The following is a 16,472-nucleotide window of genomic DNA, read 5'->3' on the forward strand; positions in this document are numbered from 1 at the left end:
AAAAGGAACAAACTACCGATGCATGCAGTAACACGCATGAATTGCAAAAGCATTCCGTCAAGTAGAAAAAAAAGTATTCTATCCTATATAGTCACATTTATGTTGAATTGTAGAAAAGGCGAAATTCTAGCACAGGTTGTGCATCTCTAATCTGAAAATACAAAATTCTCCAAAATCTGAGATTTTCTGAACACTAGGCATGATGCTCAAAAAAAAATGCTCATTTGAATTTTTTCAATTTTGTGTATTTGGATTAGGGATGTTTAACTGCGTAAGTAACTGAAATATTCCAAAATCTGAAATCCTAAACACATCTCATCCCAAGCATTTTAGATAAGGGATACTTGAACTGTGATAGAAAACAAATCAGTCGCCACCAGGGTTTTGGGAGAGAAGACTGACTGCAAAGGAGCATGAAATAACTTTTTGGGTCATGGAAATGCTTTATTATCATAATGGTGACAGTTACTCAAACTGTACATTTAAGTTAGTGAATTTTATTATGTCAATTATACCGCAATAAAGCTGATCAAAAACTAAAAAGTCCAAGGACAGTGACAAGGGGGAGCTTGTTCTATGGCACAGGGAGACAATACAGAAGCCAAAGGAGAGGGCAGGCAAACTTCTTTGTCTTGGTTATTTGGATGGTTAAAAGAAAAAGAAGACAAAGATGAGGATAAAGAAAAGGAGACAAGAAGAGGACAGACAGAAGACTCTCTTCTGAGAATTCACAGCTCAGGTCAGTGTGAGCTCATGCTTGGCAGGAAATTAACTGTAGGAAACCTTTGTTGCTCTTCCAGAGATACATTATATTTGACTTTGCTAGCAAAGATTTCCCACAAACAAAGGCCTGCCGAACATAAGCTCACAATTGTGAACATATCAAGAACCAATTAACCATGAGTAAAAGCAAAGCCAATTGAACACAGTCAGATTAGACACTCAGGAATTATAGGCATAGGAATATGAATATTTAATTGACTACAGACATGAAACGGGCATTTAAAACATTAGAAAAAATTGTGTCTTTCTCTAAAAAAGATCCATCAAAGAAGATTAATTGACTTGAAATAGAACTAAAAATGATAAGTAAAGTTGGACAGCCATGGTTGCTTGTGCCTGTAATCCCAGCACTTTGGGAGGCTGAAGTAGGTGGATCACCTGATGTCAGGAGTTCAAGACCATCCTGGCCAACATGGTGAAACTCCATCTCTACAAAAAGTACAAAAATTAGCCAGGCATGGTGGCTTGTGTCTGTAATTCCAGCTACTTCCGAGGCTGAGGCAGGATAATCTTTTGAAGCTGGGAGGCAGAGGTTCCAGTGAGCTGAGACTGCACCATTGCACTCCAGCCCGGAGTGACAGAGCAAGACTCTGTCTCAAAAAATATAAATAAATAAAGTCAATGAAATTAATAATAAGTTAGCTAGAAGACTGGACATAGCTATATACAGAGTCAGTAAACCTTAAGAAGAGGTTTGAAGAGATTAGTCAGAATTCAGGGGAGAGCTTCATTCTAAAGCTATGAGAGAAAGGTTTTAGAATGGGAGGATCTGACATTTATCTAATGGCACTTCAGCCTGGGCGACAGAGTGAGTCTGTCTCAAAAAAAAAAAAAAAAAAAATAGTTAAGCTGATTCAATTTATGGGAAATAGCTGGCCAGTCCTCATTTTCAAACCAATCAAGTAAAAGATCTCTCTCTCGTTCTCTGCTCCCCCACTTCTCTCTCTCTTTCTTTCTTTCAACAAGTCTTGCTCTGTACCCAGGCTGGGGTGCAAATCTTGGCTCACTCACTGCAATCTTGGCTCACTCACTGCAACCTCCGCCTCCCAGGTTCAAGCAATTCTCCTGCCTCAGCCTCCTGAGCAGCTGGGACTACAGGCATGTGCCACAACGCCCAGTCAATTTTTGTATTTTTAGTAGAGACGGGGGTTCATCCTGTTGGCCAGGCTGGTCTTGAACTCCTGACCTCGTGATCCACCTGCCTCAGCCTCCCTAAGTGCTGGGATTACAGGCGTGAGCAACCATTCCCTGCCGCACACTTCATTTTAATTGAAAGAAATGTGTTGATATACATCTCTGTGATAACTACCTCATTTTTCTAATAATGATTCTAATCATTAGAAAATAGAGGTGACCGGGCATGATGGCTCACGCCTGTAATCCCAGCACTTTGGGAGGCCAAGGTGGGTGGATCACTTGAGGTCAGGAGTTCAAGAGCAGCCTGGTCAACATGGTGAAATCCCATCTCTACAAAAAATACAAAATTTAGCTGGGTGTGGTGGTAGGCGCCTGTAATCTCTGCTATTTGGGAGGCTGAGGCAGGAGAATTGCTTGAACCTGGAAGACAGAGGTTGCAGTGAACAATGATTGTACCATTGCACTCCAGTCTGAGTGACAGAGGAAGACCCTGTCTCAAAAAGAGAGAAGGCAGTAGTTTGTTGTCCAGATGAAATATTTCAATATTCTCCAGTATTTCCGACCTAATCCCTTTTCGGATTTCTATCACAGGATTCCTTCTAGGACTAGGCATTCTGGAATTTTCCCTTCCTTTGAGATTTTTATTGCCTGGGACAGTGAAGCACAGTAAGAAATGGGATGAATAAAAGATATCACTTTCTTTTGTAGTGGGGGGAAAGCCTTTTGGATAATTCAAGTTGGAAAAGAAAAAGTAGAGCTCAGGCATCCATTCTCAAGAGATAATTTTTAGTTAAGGTTATATCTCAAACCTGAGGATGTGCAGAATAATTCCCTCAAAAATATAATAAAGTTTAAAAATTCAAGGTCTTTGTTCTAGGGCATTTCATCTACCTATGATTCAGGTGAGATAAAATATTTACAAGTTAAGGTTTCCTAAAATTTCTACTGGAATGAATGATTAAAAGCTATTTAGCAGGTCAGCTCTGCTAACAGAAACAGCCTGAATTCTAAAATGATGTTAAATACAACTGCTGCTGGCGTTGATTTTGAGTTTTTCTTCGTCTAAGTATGAAAACAGAATACTTGAAGAATTTCAAAGAACTACTAAAAAGATTAATTCATCTCAGAATATTTACACATATAGAACACCCACACACAGACAGTAGGGCTGTTTAACACATCACGCTCTGACTGGAACAGCTAATACGTGCTGGACGTGATTAAACTGTAGTTTAGCTGCCAGCTATGATTTGTCCCAATTAAGGCAGTTACAATTTTTAGTCACTAAGCTTGCCTCATCAAGTTAATACCTTATTCCATAGTGCCGAAATTAGATTTAAAGCTTCAAGAAGCTTTAAATGATTTAAAAGGAAATTAGAAAGTACAAGAAATAAGAGTATCCAAAATCATTTTGAAAAACAGACCACATCAAATAACCAGACACACATTCAACACAATTTTGCCACTGCCTGACAAATGGCTATCCCTGTTAACTTAAAAATTCTGATGTTAACAGAAAAAGAAGTCAGTTAATATCATTATCTAAGCATATTATTTCCTTTAAACTGGCAAATCTCAGCTATAAACAGAAGGGCTCATTCAGAAAGTAAATTATAAGAGCAGGCCGCCTTGCAGAGTACTGAGTCCCCTTGAGAAAAGAGAAAAGAGAGCACATGCATTCTTTGTATGCTAAAGTCCAGAGGCAAAAAGGGACTAAAGTTTAAGATTTTAATCCTTACAACATGCACAGTAGCTTTCCTATCAGCTTAGCTATTATTGCCTAAGAGTGATGAGGAGGCTAAAAAACGAAGTGATAGGGTGATGAGAAACATTCTTCATCAATTCATCTTGCCTAAAGGATGACAGAAAACAATAACCCTAACTTTTCTTGGCAATGATGGTGATAAGAATCACCTTTTAGATTTTCTGATCTTTGTTTCTCGTTAACTCTTAGAAATTGTGCTAGTAAACTAATCTGGAAAGCCGAAGCTGTGCGCCATACCCGCCATGTCCTTGCCCCATTCCCAAAGAGAAGAGCTACAAAAGCCTTGGAAACAGTATTCATGGTGTTCTCGACACTTTTAACATTTAAAACAAAGCCACTGTCTCTTCCTAAAACAACAATGACCAGTTTGTAAATTTAAAAGCAGAAAGTATCTAAAACCAATAACCTTAAAATAATCTGTTACTAAGTGTAAACTAGATTTAGTTTTCAAATTCACATGGAGACATTCAAATCCAGAGATGCTGATTTACTGAAGCTATTGCTGCTAAAGTAGATAACTAGCCCTGCTGCTCTCTATAACTAACTAGCCCTGCTGCTCTCTACAACTAGCCCTGCTGCTCTCGACAACTAGCCCTGCTGCTCTCTATAACTAGCCCTAATCCAGCTGCATGGCTTACAACAGACCACCTGTCCGAAATTAACTTCCAAGATTCAAAGTCTAGGAAACCTGACTTTCATTTGCTTTCTTTTCCATTTTGAAAATGAATACATTGAAGAAACCAAAACAGTGAAGAAATCAAGGAGAAATCGCTAAAGAAATATAACTCAGTCTCAAAAAAAAAAGAAAGAAAAAGAAAAAATAAAGAAAATCCTGCCACTTGCCACAGCATAGATGGACCTGGAGGAAATTTGTGAAGGGTAATAAGCCAGACCCAGAAAGACAAACTCTGAATGATCTCACATGTGGAGTCTAAAACAGTCACAGAAGCAGAGTAAAATGGCGATTACCAGGGCCTGGGAAGGTATTGGTTAAAGGGTACAGAGTTTCCATAATACAACAAAACTAAGTTCTGGAGATATACTGTACAATATAAGGCCTATGATTAACATTGTATTGAATTCTTTAAAATTTGCTAAAAGTGTAAACTTATGTTAAATCCTCTTAACAGGAAAAAACCACCAAAGAGAACAAAGGGAGCAGGAGGACATTTTTGGAGGTGATTAAATTTATGGTACTGATGGTGATGGTTTCACAGTTGTACTTTCTTGAGTTAACTTTCTGTTGTTCATTGGTATTTGCAAGGTTTGTTTTTTTTTTTTTTGAGAGGAAGTTTTGCTCTTGTTGCCCAGGCTGGAGTGCAATGGTGCAATCTCAGCTCACTGTAACCTCCACCTCCTGGGTTCAAGCGATTCTCCTGCTTCAGCCTCTCGCATAGCTGGGATAATAGGTGTGCACCATCATGCCTGACTAATTTTTGTATTAGTAGAGACGGGGTTTCACCAAGTTGGCCAGTTGGTCTTGAACTCCTGACCTCAGGTCATATACCTGCCTTAGCAACTGAATGTGCTGGAATTACAGGCATGAGCCACTGTGCCCCAAATTTGTTAGCTTTTTAAAATGAGCTATGTATTATTTCTTTCATCATTCTAAATAAAAACTCACCTTCATACTCTCTCCAGTCCCTGCCCCTGCCTAGCCCCTCTGCACAAAAAGACAACAAATTTCAAAGTTTTTTGTTCCAGGGCAACCTTAAGCAAAAATGTAGTTGGAAAAGGGAATATTTTAATGGCATTTTCAGATAATTGAGGATATTCCTCTTTGATACTACACCAAAACTTGATAGGTGATTTTTTTTTTTTTAAAGATGGAGTTTCACCCTGATAGCCAGGCTGGTCTTGAACTCCTGACCTCAGGTGATCCACCCACCTTGGCCTCCCAAAGTGCTAGATTACAGGCATGAACCACTGTGCCCGGCCGGTGATATTTATATATATATATATATTGTTTTTTTTTTTTCTTTTTTTGCAATCGTGTCTTGCTCTGTCAGCCAGGCTAGAGTGCAGTGGTGCAACCACTGCTCACTGTAGCCTCAACCTCCTGGGCTCAAGTAATCCTCCAACCTCAGCCTCCCAGTAGCTGGGATTACAGGCACATGACACCGTGCCTGGCTAATTTTTGTATTTTTTGTAGAGATGAAGTTTTGCCATGTTTCCCAGTCTGGTTCGAACTCTTGGGCTGGGCTCAAGTGATTCTCTGGCCTCAGCCTCCCGAAGTGCTGGGATTACAGGTGTGAGTCACTGCCTGGCTGATAGTTTCAAGATGATTAGTTACAAACAAAATCTAAAAACCTCAATCTTGAAAGAGTCTTGAGGTGCCTGAAGAGTCCAAAAAAACCATACTTTGTGAGAATGGCTGTTTTTCTAAATCATTAATTCAATTTGAACAGAAAAAGTGACTAAATTGATACCTAATGGCTTATTCAGACTGCATATCACCCTGGTGTATTAAAGTGATCAGAATCAGGTTAGACCGTTCTTTTTTTCAGCACTACAGTATATTCTGATGTGTAACAGGGATGTATTAATTATAGAAAAAAGCTGATATATACGTACACAGGAAGGGATGGTCAGAGATGGTGCAGAATACACTACTGTTTTTCACTGTACATCATTTAGGTTCTACTTAAATCATACGTATTTTCTACCTTGATAAAAATTATGGGCCAGGTGCAGTGGCTCATAATCACAGGCTCAGTGGCCTGTAATTCCAGCACTTTGGGAGGCCAAGGCAGGCAGATCACGAGGTCAGAAGATTGAGACCATCCTGGCTAACACAGTGAATCCCCATCTCTACTAAAAATACAAAAAAAAAAAAAAAAAAAAAATTAGCAAGGTGCAGTAGCAGGGGCCTGTAATCCCAGCTACTCTGGAGGCTGAGGCAGGAGATTTGCTTGAACCCGGGAGGCGGAGGTTGCAGTGAGCTTAAGATTGCACCACTGCACTCCAGCCTGGGTGACAGAGCAAGACTCTGTCTCAAAAAAAAAAAAGAAAACCCTTTCCTTTACAAGTTCTTTAGACAAAATCATGTCCTTTGCAACAACATGGATGCAGTTAGAGGCCATTATCCTAAGCAAACTGACACAGTAAACTAAATACTGTTCTCATTTATAAGCGAGAGCTAAACATTGGGTATACATGAAGATAAAGATGGGGATACTGGGAAATACAAGATGAGGTAGAAGGGCAAAGGGTTGAAAACTACCTATTGGGCTCTTCCACAGGAGGCCTACACGCTGCTGCTTGTGCTGCCGCTATGTCTCCAGTGATCCCTGAAAAGTTCCAGCATATTTTGCAAGTACTCAACACCAACATCGATGGGCGGCGGAAAGTCAAGGGTGTGGGCCAAAGATACACTCATGTGGTGTTGAGGAAAGCAAGACACTGACCTCACCAAGAGGGCAGGAGAACTCACTGAGGATGAGGTGGAACATGTGATCACCATCATGCAGAATTCATGCCAGTACAAGATCCCAGACTGGTTCTTGAACAGACAGAGGGATGTAAAGGATGGAAAACATAGCCAGGTCCTAGCCAATGTCTGTACAACAAGCTCCGTGAAGACCTGGAGCAACTGAAGAAGATTCGGGCCCACAGATGGCTGCGCCACTTCTGGGGCCTTCATGTCCAAGGCCAGCACACCAAGACCACTGGCCGCTGTGGCCACACCATGGGTGTGCCCAAGAAGAAATAAGTCTGTAGGCCTTGTCTGTTAATAAATAGTTTACATACCAAAGGAAAAAAAATTAACTACCTATTGGGTTCTATGCTCACTTCCTGGGTGATGGTTTCAATTGTATTCCAAACCTCAGCATCATGCAATATACCTTTGTAAAAAATCTGCACATCATGTATCCCCAGAATCTAAAATAAACGTTGAATAAATTAATAAATAATAATGTCATATAAAAAGAGTTCTTTGGCTTATCAAGTTTATTCCCTATAGACCTCTTTAGTCCTAAATACCATATGTATTCTTGGAGAGCATTCTCCAAACCAGAAATTTGTTCAAAGTTTTTCCTAACAAGAATGCACATAATGCATACTTGTCAGGAGCTTACGGGACCGTAAAACAGACGAAAGTTGACATTTCTAACTGTCCTCATCTCTACTGTGATCTAGAAAAGCCCTGTTTATTTCAAGTAAATATAGCATGTGCTCAATTTGTGGTATGTGATGAAATGGAGACCGCTTGTTAGATCTCAGGGCCCTTTCACCACCTAAAATCAAGACAGAAGGAGGTGTTGGAGGTTGAAAGGGGGTTTCTCTAGCATAAATAATATCCCTTAATTTCTAGCCTTTTGGACACCTTTCTGTGGCCACTGCAGTCTTATGTACATAGTGTTCAAATATGACACGTTTTTTGAGATGGAGTTTCACTCTGGTTGCCCAGGCTAGAGTGCAATGGCGTGACGTCAGCTCACTGCAACCTCTGCCTCCTGGTGAAAGTGATTCTCCTGCCTCAGCCTTCCAAGTAGCTGGGATTACAGGAATGCACCACCATGCCAGGCTAATTTTTGTATTTTTAATAGAGATGGGTTTTACCATGTTGTCCAGGCTGGTCTCAAATTCCTGACCACATGATCCGCCCGCCTCAGCCGCCCAAAGTGTTGGGATTACGGGCGTGAGCCACCATGCCAGGCCACTATGACATTTTTCTACCTTGTAAATGACTTTTGGTGAAGGATCTTTGCTAAATAGTAGTCCAACTAGAGTCAGCTGACCAAAGACTCAATTCTGAACTTTTTTGAAAGGGCATAAACACAGCCAGGTGCGGTGGCTCAGGCCTGTAATTGTAGCACTTTGGGAGGTCAAGGAGGGTGGATCACCCGAGGTCAGGAGATCGAGACCATCCTGGCCAACATGGTGAAACCCCACCTCTATTAAAAATACAAAAATTAGCTGGGCGTGGTGGCATGCAACTGTAGTCCCAGCTACTTGTGAGGCTGAGGTAGGAGAATTGCTTGAACCCAGGAAGCAGAGGTTGCAGTTCCACTGCACTCCAGCCTGGCAACAGAGCAAGACTTTGTCTCAAAAAAAAAGAAAAGGCATAAACAAAAGTTACAAGTAACATGAAGGCATGTGGACATAAAGGACCAGCCTTGTTGGGTATGGTGGCGTGTGCCTGTAGTCCCAGCTACTTGGGAGGCTGAGGCTTGAGGATCACTTGAGTCCAGGAGTTCTGGGCTGTAGTGCGCTATGCTGATCGGGTGTCTGCACTACGTTCGGCATCAATATGGTGACCTCCCGGGAGCGGGGGAGCACCAGGTTGCCTAAGGAGGGGTGAACCGGCCCAGGTCAGAAATGGAGCAGGTCAAAACTCCTGTGCTGATGAGTAGTGGGATAGTGCCTGTGAATAGCCACTGCACTCCAGCCTGGGCAACCTAGTGAGACCCTGTCTCTTAAAAAAAAAAAAAAAAAACAGCCTTAAGAAATTTCCCAGAGAATGGGTTTTAGTGCCATTACCAAATAACACGTATTTTAAATATTTCTGGCTTGTCAGGTGAAACGGGTTTAAGTTTTCCTAGACGACTTCCTGTCAATCAATGTTTCAGCTAACTAGCAGATAGAGCTCCTTTTGCTATATCATGAACAAAACCAGTCAAGCTATTTCAATGAAAAAACGGAGGGGGGGGAAGATGTGCTTTTTATTTGCTTCTTCAACTAATTTCATTAAGAAGACACAATAGGCCGTGGCTCAAGCCTGTAATCTCAGCACTTTGGGAGGCCAAGACGGGTGGATCACGAGGTCAAGAGATCGAGACCATCCTGGTCAACATGGTGAAACCCCATCTCTACTAAAAATACAAAAAATTAGCTGGGCATGGTGGTGCGTGCCTGTAATCCCAGCTACTCAAGAGGCTGAGGCAGGAGAATTGCCTGAACCCAGGAGGTGGAGATTGCGGTGAGCCAAGATCATGCCATTGCACTCCAGCCTTGGTAACAAGAGGGAAACTCCGCCTCAAAAAAAAAAAAAAAAAGAAGATACAATATGCCCAAGTAAAAAATCAATCTTCACTTGTATTTCCATTTTACTGGGCATATGTTGATATATAATTCCAATTAATTTGACTTGAGTTTAATATTCTACAACACCCTATGATGCTACTATTATGACCCCAATCTTAATCTTCTTGTACAGTAGTTGTTTTAGACATGAGGAGGACTAAAGTAGTATAGAGAACTGATGAAGCGGAACATATTTGTAAATGGGCAAACTAACATGCAAACTTAAACAAACTTAAAGGTAATGGACATATATATATATAATATATATCACATTATTATATGCACATAATATATTATATATATGCACACATTTGTGTATTTACTTATTTAATCCTCTTTTGTCAATCTCAGCTAGTGTCATGTTCAATAAACTGAATCTAGTAGCCAACATTCTTAATTTTCCTTGTAAGAAAATAACTTACATCATCTGTTCAACCAAATAAACATGATTTTATTTAGGGAGAAGGGGCTATAAGAAAGGTGGGGGGTATAAAATGGATTACTTACTTTTGAAAGAAATTGTACTCATGTAGGGAGAAGCACCACATCAGTACAATTTCTTTAAAAAGTAAGTGACCCATTTGAAGACTTAAAGAATAGATAAGAGTTTTAGTATGTTAAATAATCTGCATTCTAAATTGAATACAGGAATTTTCAAAATAAGAAAAAGAAACTTCTACTTAACTTTTGAAGTTTGATTTGCAAACTATAAGCACAAACAAATTCCAATAAAAATATTTTTCCCTTTAATAATTCAACTTGAAGCTCAAGCCTGGATGAAAAATTATGAAATACCTGTAAAAATGTTTAGTATAAAAAGGTTTCCAGAAACTAGTAACTACTTTTACTTCAGCTGACAAACAGCAAAACATGCAAACAAAATAGAACAATGAAACCTAAGTTAGCATTTTTTATTACTAGGGTTATAGCTCTAATTCTAGGAATAAGTAGACTTCTTTTAGGAAACCACAGCATAAAACAGTTCACATTGTTACTAGTGAATTACTACCTCAAAAAAATAAAATAAAATAAATAAATCCCGCCAACAATTAAATGCACCATCTTAGGTGAAAAGTAATAATCTTATAATAGCAGATTCTCTATTCTCGTCCTTAACAACTGCCTAAGCACCACACTGCACTCCTTGGCCATTTCACCTTTCCTGTATACTATCCAAGCACAAACTATGTTTTAAGTTTCTTTATGAACTCTACAATCTCAAAGAACAAGGTGGATCACCTGAGGTTGGGAGTTCAAGACCAGCCAGACCAACATGGAGAAACCCCATTTCTACCAAAACTACAAAATTAGCCAGGCGTGGTGGTGCATGCCTGTAATCCCAGCTACTTAGGAGGGGGAGGCAAGAGAATCGCTTGAACCCGGGAGGCAGAGGTTGCGGTGAGCTGAGATTGTGCCATTGCACTCTAGCCTGGGTGTCAAGAGCGAAACTCCATCTCAAATTAAAAAAAAAAAAAAGCCAGGCACAGTGACTCACACCTGTTATCCCAGAACTTTGGGAGGCCTAGGCAGGCTGATCACCTGACATTGGGAGTTCGAGACCAGCCTGGCCAAAATGATAAAACCCCCTCTACTAACAATACAAAAAATTAGCCAGGTGTGGTAGCAGGCACCTGTAATTCCAGCTACTCAGGAGGCTGAGGGAGGAGAACTGCTTGAACCCAGGAGGCAGAGGTTGCAGTGAGCTGAGCTTGTGCCACTGTACTCCAGCCTGGGCAATAAAAGCGAAACTCCACCTCCAAAAAAAAAGAAAAATCCCTACATCCCAAACAAATATTAGCATTAGATGAACTTCAGGTGATCTAATTTTCCCAGTTTTTGAGAATTAGAGAAAAATATGAAACCAGAAAAAAAAACAAAAAACCCTTTCAGTGATGTAATGCTTTCTGGATCTAGTGCCCTCTACAGTCAAAGCAGAAAAGTTTTTGTGTTTTGTTTTTTAAAGAAAAATAAATTATACAGCACAACTTTTGGCACAATGAACTTATCAATCTTTTCTGAGCTATTATTAAACCAGCAAATTTTGCCTTCTTTAAAAATGCTTCATTTTTTCCTTCATCTCCTAGGGTAAAAAAAAACAACAACAAATGCTTCATTTTTGCCTTCTTCTCACAGACTAAAAAACTGGCTACTGCCGAAGTTGAAAGTCCTGTATCCCTTTCACATATTAATTTATTTCTTGGTTGGACGGGAATTTCCAAATACAGACCATTTCACATTTTATAAAACAACATGAGAAGTCATGAAGAAAAGAAAGTTGGGGATATGTCCATCAATTGCAGGTTTTGCCTGGAAAAATTCTAGATTATATTCTGATATAAATAACTATGTGTTCTGTTTTCTACAGCAACCCAAAATATATTCAACAAGTCAGTATCTAAGTGGGCCATTTAAATTTACTAACATGTAACCTAACCTGTTCCAGAATCTGAATAAACGTACTGGCTGGATTAAAGTTACAAACAAGTGAGTTGTCAGATTACATCATTTATGTTACTTTGAATATAAATGAGCATTTGAATATATTAATAATAGATGGTATTTCTATTACAATGTACTTCACTTCCAGTATCAGATGCTTAATAGGGAGAATAAGTGGATTATAATTAGTTAAGAAAAAGACAAACAACAAAGAAACCTTTTCCTTTTCCTGCAAAAAGCTAAATTGAATTATTCACTCACAGAAATAATGAACATTATACTTAGTTTTACATTAAAAAAACTTTCAGGACTAGAGACAACAGAATAACAAAATATTTCATTTCAAAGTTTTATTCTCATTCTAAAAGTTTTAAAACAATACTTTAAATATATATTTAAATCTCTAATCTCTTCTAATAACTTCTTTATTGTTTGCTTCACCAGTAACAGACAAATCACAAAAGAGTATTAAATTGAGTACTGTTTGTCTGGCACTAAAACATTATTCACCATTCTCTCCATGGAAATCTTTAGTAAAAGGAGAAACATTTATGTGATCTGAAGAGAAACCAGAGTATACCATTCTCAAATGTTTATTTGCAAAGCTTTTGAGGAAATTATCTGCAGACATTAAAGATGTATCAAAGTCAATATTACTACCTCAAAACATAGCACAGCTAAATAGCCTTTTTAATTGCTAACAATGTAAATCTTAGACTACGCTGCCATTAAGATAACTGTCAGCTCTTTTATGAGAAATACACAATTTTCAAATGAGTGTTTTATTTTCCTGGAACCTATGGTAATTGTTAAACCACTATCCTTCCCTCTACTCCATCAAATTTTCTAGGTGAGAGTACCAACAACAGCATCATACAACACAATAGAGTGAAGTAATAAAAATAAAATAAAAAAAAAAGAATGTACATTTCTAATTTCCAAGGCAGGTATTTAAAACTTTAGGTTCATCAACCTCTTTAAAGATTTTTCCAATTGAGCAAAATAAATGCCTACATTAACAGTGACCTGTTGAAGATAAGATACAAAGCAATTTTAAGTATGTTTGAAGATGTGAACACATGAAGAAAGACATCAATGTTCCATTAAACTTATGGCACTTAAGAGAGAACTCCTTTGGAAACATAAACATATACTTCTTGAATACAAAAAGAAATTATTATGCCTTAATTTGATTTTATTCTCTTTTAGCACATACACAAGGCATTTTGTTCCCTCTCATTTGTGAGGTAGAAATTTATGATGCTTAGTAAACAAAACTAAGTCATAACCAAAGAATGACATCATGATTCTGTAAAATCCTGTGACATCACCCTGTGCTGTGTTGCTTCACAAGTTCTGGCTAACTTCATTCTACATTCTAACCTTGGAACAGAAGTAAAGAAGTTAGGAGCAGGGATTCTTAGACTCTTTGGTGCCATGGACTCCTTGGGCCATTTAGTAAAACGTATGAAACTCTTGTCAAAACTTTTTTTTCTCAATATAAATAGGGTTTCACCATGCTTCCCAGTCTGCTCTTGAACTCCTGGGCTCAAGTGATCCACTCATGACAGCCTCCTGGGATTACAGGCGTGTAATCAGAAGGAAGCCACTGAGACCAGCCAGAATAACATTTTTAAATGCATAAAATAAAATGCAAAGATAGAAATGTCAAAACATTTTAATTGGAATTAACAATGAGCTTTAAACAAAAAGTATCATTTTCTTTCGTTATTTTGTTTATTATTTTTTTTTGAGACGGAGTCTTGCCCTGTCGCCAGGCTAGAGGGCAATAGTGCAATTTTGGCTCACTGCAACCTTTTCTGCCTCCCAGGTTGAACTGATTCTCCTACCTCAGTCTCCTGAGGAGCTGGAACTACAGGTGCAGGCCACCATGCCCTGCTATTTGTATTTTTAATAGAAACAGGGTTTCACCATGTTGGCCAAGATGGTCTCAAACTCCTGACCTCAAGTGATCCACCCACCTCAGCCTCCCGGCCAATAATGTGCACTTTTTTGTTTTTTGAGACAGAATTTCACTTTGTCACCCAGGCTGGAGTGCAATGGCTTGATCTTGGCTCACTGCAACTTCCGCCTCCTGAGTTCAAGTGATTCTCCTGCCTCAGCCTCCTGAGTAGCTGAGACTACAGCCGTGTGCCACCACACTCAGCTAATTTTTTTTTTTTTTAGTAAAGATGGGGTTTCACTGTGTTAGCCAGGATGGTCTCGATCTCCTGAGCTTGTGATCCACCCACCTCAGCCTCACAAAGTGCTGGGATTATAGGCGTGAGCTACTGTGCCCGGCAACAATGTGCTTTTTAAAAACAAATTAGGCTGGGCGTTAAGAGGTTAATGAAAAGGTGTAACATTTTTCCCCAAAACTAGTTGACAGACAGACTCCCCCAAATTCAATAGACCTTGGGGGATCAATATGCAGACCCAGGATAAAAGCCCCTCCATATGGGAATAGAAGAGAAGGTCAGTAAAGTAAAAACATAAGCTTTGGTTCCCAAAACTCAGTAAGACCAATTATAAAGGCCCTGTTACTCTCCAAAATAGTCTAATACGTATACAAAAGCAGTGTACAGGCTTTCGTTCATCAATAGTCTTCAAAAGATTTGTATAGAAAGAGCAAAATCAGAAGGAAGATATTTTTCAACTAATGATCAAATAGACAGCTTATAATATCAGTACATTTTGAGGAAATTCTCCTACACAAAGGCTCATTGTAATTAACTCGGATTCAACAGCATCATGAACTGTGATTAGCAACATGGGTAGTGTAGATAACCAACAGAGCTGGATCTTACTCTGCAGCACAAATGGTCAGTGACACCCTTCAATGGCTCAGCCCATGCAGCCACCTCACTGGTTTGGTGGATGTGAATCCTTCTTATCATTGTGTGTACTGTGATCCCAGAAGATTGTTATTGCTGAACAGGTGCAGTAGCTCATGCATGTAACCCCAGCACTTTGGGGTGCCAAGGCAGGAGGATGGCTTGAGGCCAGGAGTTTGAGACCAGCCTGGGCAACACAGTGAGACCCTATCACTAAAAAAAATTTTTAAATAAATTAGTTGAGCATTATGGCCCATGCCGGTAGTCCTAGCTACTCAGGAGGCTGAGGTGGCTCTGCTTGAGCCCAAGGAGCTAAGAAGCTGCGTGAACCATGATGGTTTCACTGCACTCCAGCCTGGGCAACAGAGTGGTGAGACCCTGTATTTAAAAAAAATTAAGATGATTCAGAGTTTTAAGCCTGGCTACCTTGAAGAATGGTAGAGTCAGAAGAAAAAAACTAGGCTTGGAGGATGAAGGAAAGTTCAGAACAGGCAGAGATAATGAGCTTTAACTGACATATTAAGTTTGAAATGCCCAAGAAGCAACTGAAAAAGCAGATCATCAGTAAGAGTGTTCAACCCCTGTCCTTGAGGAACTTAAAATCTGGAATCCTTTTGTAGCTAGAGATTTGGATTTAGTAGTGATTCTTCTAGGTATTCCCTACAAGCTGTGGGAACAGCTAAGTCCTCCAAGAAAGAGCACAAAAAACCAAAAGAAACGCCATCAATTTAAGGACAAAAATTTTAAATATTCCAAATACTAAAAGCCATTTGAAATGTTGACATCGTGTGCTAAAAACACTTTTACAACTTAAAACAGTGGCCTTCTAAGAGGATATACCTCGATACATTTAAATACATTTATAGAAAAAGATAGTATCTCAGTAACATACCACACTGTATTAAAATATAAACTTTGTACTGCTGATACTTAGAGACAAGGTCAAAAAAAAATTTATATATATATAAACTTTAATTTATCTTGTCCTTCCAAATTGTACCTCTCTTTATAGAGATATTCTAGTTAAATTAAAAAGAAATGGTAGAATTAAAGGCATGATCATTGGCACTTGCAAACCACTAGTGAAATAATGAAAAAAGGCTATTAATGTGGTAGAAAGAGGGATAACCAAATATATGCCTCCTGAAGGAAGTTCACACCAATACCTAGGAATTATACTTCCCCCTCCCCTGCAACTCCCACTTGGAAATCAAACCTGAACTAATCTATCTTCAATCTACCTACCAATTTATAGGCAATACAAGGGATGATAGAGGGATATATTAAACTAGGACATGTTAAAACTATACCTGAGGGACATATTCATCAACATCCAGAATGAGACAAACTGGAGGAAAAACGGCCTGGTTCCTTCAACAAATATTAGGTTAGTGCAAAGGTAATTATGGCTTTTAAATTGCCATTAAAAGTAATGGCAATTAAAAAAAAACCCACAGTTATGTTTGCACCAACCTTACAAGGAAATA

General features: G+C 39.1%; 1 protein-coding gene and 1 pseudogene across 2 annotated transcripts in view; one reads left to right on the forward strand and one right to left on the reverse strand.

The window, feature by feature from the left end:
• The window catches only part of SLC16A1 (solute carrier family 16 member 1), a 37,734-nt gene that overhangs the window by 16,935 nt on the left and 4,327 nt on the right, over positions 1 to 16,472 (reverse strand). The window lies entirely within an intron of this gene.
• Positions 6,839 to 7,397, forward strand: LOC100399100 (small ribosomal subunit protein uS13 pseudogene; annotated as a pseudogene).

Source organism: Callithrix jacchus, chromosome 7 (assembly GCF_049354715.1).
Source record: "Callithrix jacchus isolate 240 chromosome 7, calJac240_pri, whole genome shotgun sequence".
NCBI classification, from domain to species: domain Eukaryota; kingdom Metazoa; phylum Chordata; class Mammalia; order Primates; family Cebidae; genus Callithrix; species Callithrix jacchus.